At 37.1% G+C, this 8,852-nt stretch overlaps 1 pseudogene; it reads right to left on the bottom strand.

The window, feature by feature from the left end:
• Positions 1 to 283: 283 nt before the first annotated feature.
• LOC138371000 (S-adenosylmethionine synthase pseudogene) lies at positions 284 to 5,561 on the bottom strand (annotated as a pseudogene).
• Between the last annotated feature and the right edge of the window lie 3,291 nt (positions 5,562 to 8,852).

Raw genomic sequence — 8,852 nt, 5'->3', positions numbered from 1 at the left:
GATATATAAAAGGCCCGGAGATTTTATATACTCGGGTATATAAAACGTCAAAAAAGTATATAAAACTATCAATTGAATATAAAATTAAAGGTTCCCATCAGGCTTCTGTGCTGGCTAGGGTTCAAGTCTCCTGGTGGGAAAGTGTTCTCAATAACTTCACTCTCGTGTTTAGGAGAGTTGTGAATCAAGCATAGACATAGTGTTCTCCCATATTAACAGGGACTTGATGAAAAACGTAAAAATGATAGTCATCCTTAAGAATTATTTGACTCTAAAATTCAGGGATGGTCAACTTCTTGGGCTGCTCCCAAGAGAACTGTTGCCGTCCAAAATGTCCATAACACGACGTATCACTGTAAATTGGTCTCTTTAAGCCCAGCTCCTTGACAATATGTCCTAGTCGTAGATCAAAGTTGTGGTTAACAATCTTCAGAAGCTGTTTTGATGTGTACTGTGAGGTACCATAGTGGAAGATGCTGATGCTTATGGGGTGCACAACACTAATGGCGTAAGATACCTGAACCAAACAGCGTCTACATAATTTGTTTTTCACCAGTGACTTGGCAACCCATCGGGCGGCATAGGCCGCTGAGCGGTCAATCTTTGTGTAATCTTTGCCAGAGAATGCTCCCCCGCCGTGAGCGCCCCACCCACCGTAAGTGTCAACGATGATTTTCCTACCAGTTAGCCCAACGTTACCTTGAGGTCCACCCATGATTAATTCTCCGCAAGGGTTGATGTGGTATTTCGTTTGAGTATCTATATATTTTTCAGGAATAATGACCTTGATGACCTTCTCTATAACCTCGTCACGCAAAGCTTCGACAGTAATTTGTTCCGAGTGCTGTACAGAAGCGACAACAGTGTTCACTCTTTTGGGAATAACAGCTCCTTGATCGAAGGCATACTGGCATGTGACTTGAGTCTTACAGTCAGGTCGCGCCCACCAGAACGTCCCATCTCTTCGCAGCTCTGCAATCTTCTGATTGAGACGGTGTGCCAGCATAATAGTTAAGGGCATGCACTCGTCGGTCTCATCAGTGGCATAACCAAACATCAGTCCCTGGTCCCCTGAACCAGTGTTGTCATCACTGCGCCCGATGTGTACACCATTAGCAATCTCCGCACACTTTTGCTCCAGGGCCAGAAGAATATTACAGGTCTTGTAGTCAAAGCCCTTTCGTGAATCATCAAAACCAATTTTCTTAACAATATCACGCACAATTTGTTGATAATTAACTTGGGCCTTGGACGTAATCTCCCCACAGATCAGGATCATACCAGTTTTGGTACATGTTTCACAAGCAACTTTGGCGTCAGGGTCCTGGCTAAGATGGGCATCAAGCACTGCGTCGCTGATCTGATCGCAAATTTTGTCGGGGTGGCCTTCGCCTACGCTCTCACTGGTGAAGAGGAACGTCTCATGATCTCCATCCATGCTCTCAGCACACTATCCTGGGGAACGAAAATGTTACTTCTAAGTACTCTTGAATTTGGGACCAGGTTTCCTTGGCTAGATTTTAACTAAATAAAAATCCGTTATGTAAAGGAATATTATTAAAAACATTGACCTAATTGTGTGAAGAGAGAAAGAGAGAGAGAGAACGCAAACCTGGTCACGTGGAGAGAGAGCAACTGAGCAACTGTAAAGCAAGTGTGCAGCTGCTCTGTCTTATAACAAAACTGTGAGTCAAAAAAGAATATGGATCATTTATTTTATTTTGAAATGATTATAAACCATTAAAAAAAAACCATTATTACTCATTCTAATTGGAAGAGTGAATGTATAATTTGGTAACCTGTAATCCTTAACTCTTTATGAACATAATAATTCCATCTGGTGAAAGGGATAATAATAATATTGTGTTAATAATTATAGAAGTATTTATTAGTCATATATAAAAATGTAATAGAAGGAACAATAAGATTTGAAATTCAATTCATATATTTCCAACCAGTCTCCAAGGTAAACAGCCTCTGTCAAATGGTAGATAAGATACATTATAAATCATCTTTATTATATGTTGTTAACAAAAAGCTGCTGTACGTGTGGACATTTGTATCCAAGATGTTTTTTTCTCTATTATTAATTCTCTCCCGCAACCACCACATTCTCTTTTTTGGGGGTTTCATAATGATTGAGATGACGATGATGTTCCCTAATAATACTTCTAATTTCTAGAAGAGTCTTGGGTATGAAGTATTCAATATGGTCTCCCTCAGCGCCTTCAGCTGCCAACACATCTGCGCGTTCATTTCCATAGATTCCAACATGGGAGGGAATCCACAGGAACTTGACAACTCTTCCCTGGTTGGTTAGTACCTTCACAACTCTCTTAATTTCAGCGACTATTGAAAGATTCTCGTCCCGATCTTATTTAGGCTTTGCAGTGCTGCTCTCGAATCGGTGCAAATCACTGCACCAGTAGTATTCTGTTCAATAATATACCTTAACGCCATAGCAATGGCAGTTAACTCTGCTTGTGTTGAAGAGGTATAGTTCTCAATGCGCGCTTTTTCCTCATTTTTTGGTGGAAAAAATACATCATCCTTCTTAATTACCGTGTATGCTGCACCCGCCCGGCCATTAATAGGATTAGATGACCCATCAGTGAAGATTTGATCTAGTTCATCTCCAGCTTCATTATAAATTTCCTTAAGATACTTGTGGCTTATTTCTTTGGGTACCATGTTGGTTTTTTTCTTTACCATATCATTGATGATAATCCTGCACGAGTCATTCAGGGGATCCACCCAGGGAGGTAATCTTTCTACAGGCATGAGCTCACGAGCTTGTTGAAGTAGGTGAAGATCTTCAAGGTAGCCGACTGCTCTGTGATGCCATTTTTTGCTTCTCTTGTTTCCCCCTGAAAGTAGCACAGAGCTCAATTTTTTTTTAGCCATGTCATTATAATGGGGATCTCTGGCAATCCTAATTGCAAGCTTAGCATTCAGTTCCACAATTCTTTCTTTAATACTGGGAAGGGATAATAACTCTTTTTGTAGATTGGACATTTCAGCAGTTTTTTTCTTTGGAACTCCAAGAATGATTGAAATGGCTTCATCCTGTATGCTTTCTAGCCTATTCATATCACTTTGTGAATAAGTACATAAAACAGGTGCTGCGTTGTCAATGACGGAGCGTACATAGTTTGTGTACATCATTTTAAGTACAGCAATAGAGGCTCCATGGCCATCATTCCAAGTCATAGCTTTCAGTTTCAGTTCCCTGAGTCGACTTTTGCATGTTCCTATGATTTGATTGAGCTCCTCTTTCTTTCCCTTGTTTGAGCCGACGGTGACGCCAAGATACCGATAGTGGTCAACCCATTCAAGTGTTACACCATTAATTTGCAGTTCTTCATTTTCTCTCCGCTTGCGATGGGAGTATGCTTTTGTCTTGTTTGTGGAGAGAGTGAAACCGAGCTCAATACATTTCCTTCCAAGGAGTTCAATGGCCTGTTTTATTTTATCAAAGGTGGGAGCTTGTATTAGGACATCATCTGCATATCCCACTAGTTGTGTTCCTTCAGGAAAATCAATATTGGCAATTGCATTCATAAGTACATTGAATAGTGTAGGGCTTAAGACTCCTCCTTGGGGGGTCCCGAGTTCCATATTCATTGTTCTTGAGATTGCTCCATTGAAGTAGACCTTAGCTTTCCTCCCTGTGAGGTAGTCTTCAATCCATTTCATGAGTCTCCCCTTGACACCCATACATGCAAGCTCGTCCAGGATCGCAATTCCCTGGGCTTTGTCGAAGGCTCCTTTTATGTCAACAAATACAGAGTACCTAGCCGTGTCATTAACCAGGTAATTAATTATACAATTGGCTGTGCTCCGTCCTTTGACATATCCATTGACTCCTTCCCCAAACCTACCTATTTTGTGTAACAGTCGTTTTAGGATGATCTTTTCCAGCATCTTGCAAGTACATGACACGAGACTGATAGGTCTGTAATTGCCAGGGTCATTCGGTTTTGGTATGGGAACAATTTTGGCGTGTTTCCATTGTGTGGGCAGAACTCCATTTAGGAATGATTTGTTAAACAATAGGAGTAGTGGATTCCCAGGCACTTCACACAGTGCATTAAGTATGTCGTAGGTAATGCCATCCTCACCAGGTGCTGTAATTTTACCTCTCTTAACAGCCGCCCTTACTTCCTGGGCTGTGATAGGTTCTCCATATTCGTCCTCACTAGACTCTGCTCTCGCTATTCTAGTTCTTCTGTCATTCTGTAGCAGGAGCTGTTCCATGACGATTTCCGTTGAGAGGGAGGATGAGGATGCTGCCTTACTCCACATGTGAATTAATTCTTCAGCTTTACTCTGTGGATCTTTGCCTCGAGGCATTTTCTTCCGAGGGGGTCTTCGTCGAGGCGTACGGCGCTGAATTCTAAGACAACTTTCAATTTGGTGATTAAGGTCATCAACAAATGTATCAATATCTTCTGGGATTTGGTATTCCCTGAACCAGTCATTCATCCTGTCTATGAAGATTGGCTTCATATCTCGTCTGAGTGATAACCACCTTCTTTTATTTGACTCATTCTTTCTCAAATTGTTCATGTCGACAAAGGTAATCAGTGTGCCCGGTAGTCACAACATAAACTTTTGCCCAAGGTATATAATATGCTACTGACATCTGTGTCAAGTGAATTGAACAGGAGTACCTCCTCTTTTATATCCCTCTATAAATCAAAAAAAATATTTTTTTTAATTTGTTTTCTTTTATTAATCCAATTATCCTTTAATTATCGAACATTGTAATTTGTTAATTATATATTGTTTTGAATGGGAAAGATGCTTACATACATACATACATACATATCTCAAAGGCATAGATTAGTTTAGTAAAGTTACTACAAAAAATTCCATATAATAGTAGTAATTAGGTTACATTTGTATACTACAGGACTTTAGGACTTTCAGTTGTGTGGGCCTAGCTAGTTTGTTTCCCCTTAGCTGGCAGAATACCACCCCCCTGCAACAGCATTTATAGGATTCATGGGGCATAGATAAGACCAAGGAGTATGCTTACCTCTACAATTACAACAAAATGGAAATTTTTGTTTCTTTGTACACTCTTTAGAGTCATGTTTATTACCACAGTACTTACACCTGGGGTCGTACTGACATTTCAAAACCAAATGCCCCCAATAATAACACTTCAGGCATAATTTTGGCTTCTCTTGGTATTTTGAAACTTTTCTATAGCCTAGTCCTTGTACAAAAATTTTTTTAGGAGCCTCACCTTTTATTAAAGCTATAACCTGACTTTGTTTTTTATAATGAACAATGTTTCTCTTTACCCAAACAACACTGTCATTGTAAAGGAGATGATCGGGATCCAAGTAAGTTGGATATTTGAAAAGTATGACCTTTGTGAAAATACCTTCTTCTGGAACAACCATCACAATATTCTGAAAGCCATCTGTAGTTAAATGTTTAACTGCCTCTTCTGTTCCAACTGTGATATATGGCTGCTGAAGACCCTGACCCTCCTTGAACACTGGTTTAAAATCTGAATACTCCATAGCTAAACGTACAGTCCACACCATCTTTTCATTGAAGTTCAGTAGGCATGTTTTAGGAAATAACAACCGCCTCCTTAGGCAGACCGCCTCAGTCATTTCATTAACACATAAGTTACTCACTCTTATCACTGTAATCGTTGAGAATCACTAATTCACACTGTATATTTAGCTAGTTGTTTGATTACTACTACTACTACTAATTTCTGTTGATTCAAAAAAAAAAAAAAAGTTTGCGGCACAGGGGCATTTGGTATACTCAATGTCCTAAACTTCCTCTAACAAATTAGGAATAAATATTCGTTCACAAATTAGTTGTGAAATTCGATCTCTCTTTTTCACAATAAAATATACTTTAGAATAATTGAAGAGAACCACAGAAACATTTCACTATCAATGACACCATCCCTAACATCAATGTGATTAAAAACAAAAAACAAAAAAAAAGTAAGACCAGATCTTGGAGCTATTCTTCATAACAACCTTCTGGTACTTTTACTTGAATATCTATCTTGATTACACCTTTTCCTTGTGCTGGCACAGTAACATCGTAGGCAGCACTGAAGCAAAAGGTAGATTGTTAATTAAAATATATTAAAAATATATGTGGTAATTAAAATATATTTAAATCTAAATAAGTCATAAATTAAAAAAAAAAAAAAGTAAATTCCAACTATACCTGTACAAGTCATATCCAGCAGCTAGTGTAGATCCAAAATGAACATAATATATGCCAAGAAAATGTGGTGGTAATAGAAAAGAAGTTCAGGTAGGAGAGATATATATCTGTGTTTACTCTCACTCCGACAGAATTAATAATCTCATTAATATTTCTACTCCTTTTATATGTTCCTTGAGGTGCCAGTTACCACCAGAAACAAGTAAAAAAGTTGTTTAAAGATTTGGTCAATGTTCCAATACACTTTTTAGTTTTCAAAAAACGTCTGAAAATGAATGTCTGGAGTTATCAAATCTAAAGCTGATATATCTTTGGTAAACTGTTCCAACAAATGTTCATCCAGGCTGGTTATGCTTTTAAATACAGTTCCACATTCAAAACAAGTAAAAAAGTTGTTTAAAGATTTGGGACTGATTTGCTGTTTGTTTCCACATATATCATATTTTTTTTCACTATTTGTTTTCAAAGGCTGAATCATGTGTATTGATTTCAAATGTAGGGTCAAGTTATATTATCCCTAAATCTATTCCCACACAATTGACATTTTAACCGTTTTACTCTGTGTGTTCCCATATGTCTAGTCAAGTCGCATTTTTTAAGGAATTTTTTTCTACATACAGTCACATGAAAACCATTTTTCTCTAATGTGTTGTTTGTTTGTTTTTTCACATTCACTGCACTTTGGAGTTTTACCGGTATGAATTGTAAAAAGGATAGTCTTCTTTGTGTGAGTTGTGAAATGGACTGTTAGTGTTCTTATTGTACTATATTTTTTTCCACATACATCACATAAAAAAAGTTGTTTGTTGTATGGGTTTTTGTTTGATCTGTTGTATGGGTTTTTGTTTGATCAAGTGACATCTCTAAGAGAATTATCTCACTTCCACCTGAAAATAAAATAAAATAAATTAATTTATATAATTATTCTGATTTATAATATATACATTGACTCTTATTACATTATAGTAATATGATATACTTTATTTTTATTACTTAATAATTAACTTTGTTATAATTAACTTTGTTATAATAGACTTAAGTAAATTATACAACATACGTATGGGGTTGGGGTTGAAGAAACATTAAATGTTGAATGTGCTTTTGATTGTGTGATTGTTGTTTTACTACTCAGAATGAAGTGTCCATGAAGTATGGCGAACCTGTAATGATTTGCATAGCCTGGCAAACTCTCTTATATACCAATCCAGTCAGACTGATACAGACTTGAGAGGTATTTTCATTATGTTTTTGTAATTATTTAACTGATCAATAACCATTTGAGAATATATTTCTCTCTCTCTCTCTCTCTCTCTCTCTCTCTCTCTCTCTCTCTCTCTCTCTCTCTCTCTCTCTCTCTCTCTCTCTCTCTCTCTCTCTCTCTCTCTCTCTCTCTCTCTCTCTCTCTCTCTCTCTCTCTCTCTCTCTCTCTCTCTCTCTCTCTCTCTCTCTCTCTCTCTCTCTCTCTCTTTCTCTCTTTTTCTCCTACCCTATGTTATATATTTATATATTTACAATGAAGGGAAGAGAAGAGGATGGCTCACTGGGATGTGTTTTGTCAAAGAAAAACCCAGCACAATAACACTGCCTGAGTAGTAGGTGACTACCCTCAACAAGAAGAGCAAGGGTTTATTTAGACCTGCTCTCTCTCTCTCTCCAAGTGTTAGTTTAAAATATTATTTGTTTCTTCAAGTCAATCTTCATCTAACAAACAAGATGTGGGAAGTAAATCAATCAATGAAAATGAGATGATGTGTAAAATTCACAAAGTTTTGGCTTTGTTAATATTTATTATGTTGATATATTGGTGTTATAGTAATGGTCAGATGGATAATGAAGACATGATCAATATAATATAATGTTAAGACAAATTGTCCTAGTGTTAGGTGGTTACCTAACTTTTAAATAAAATGATACAACCAGTTTTTGCCCCCCCCCCCCTCTATACTACTAAATTTTATAAGATAGGAATTAAATAAAAGATATTTAATTTCTATATCTCTTTTATTCGCTCTAAATAAACCTTTTCTCTATGATCCTTGTCAAATATTCTTGCATCATTTAGAATTTTTGAAGTGTTCACACATCGCATCTTGAAACGATCCCGATCTGCAGCAGCTGTGTTCCACATTTTACCATCTATTCTAGCTTTCTGATAGGCATATGCCCATACATATAAATATCGTATCGTTATATGTGGATTAAATTGAACTTCCTTTTTCATTTTTTCTTTTCTCTCCTCCATTATCCTCTATTTGACAAGTACACGTTTAGGTTCAGGTCTGAAAAGAAAACATAAATAAAGAATCACACTCCCACAATGATTGATTGATTGAATACAGTTCCAACAACCAACACCCACAATACCACCAACATCACCATCATTTTATAATTATCTGAAAATGACCAAAAAAATAGGTCTTTGTATATTATAAGCTCAGAAATATATATATAATACAATGTTAAATAACAAGATTATGATTTTTTAATATAAATAATGTAAATGTCATATAATACCTTCAAGAGATGATTTGGAGGATTAGCTAAAGATGCGCGTTGGAGTAACTCTTAACCCAGCTTAGACCGACTTATCTCCTCTCCGTCCCTTATTAGAATGCACAAGATAGTGTGGGTATCTCTCT

This window comes from Procambarus clarkii, chromosome 34 (assembly GCF_040958095.1).
Source record: "Procambarus clarkii isolate CNS0578487 chromosome 34, FALCON_Pclarkii_2.0, whole genome shotgun sequence".
Taxonomy (NCBI): Eukaryota; Metazoa; Arthropoda; class Malacostraca; order Decapoda; family Cambaridae; genus Procambarus; species Procambarus clarkii.
This window is presented reverse-complemented; position numbering and strand designations above follow the sequence as displayed.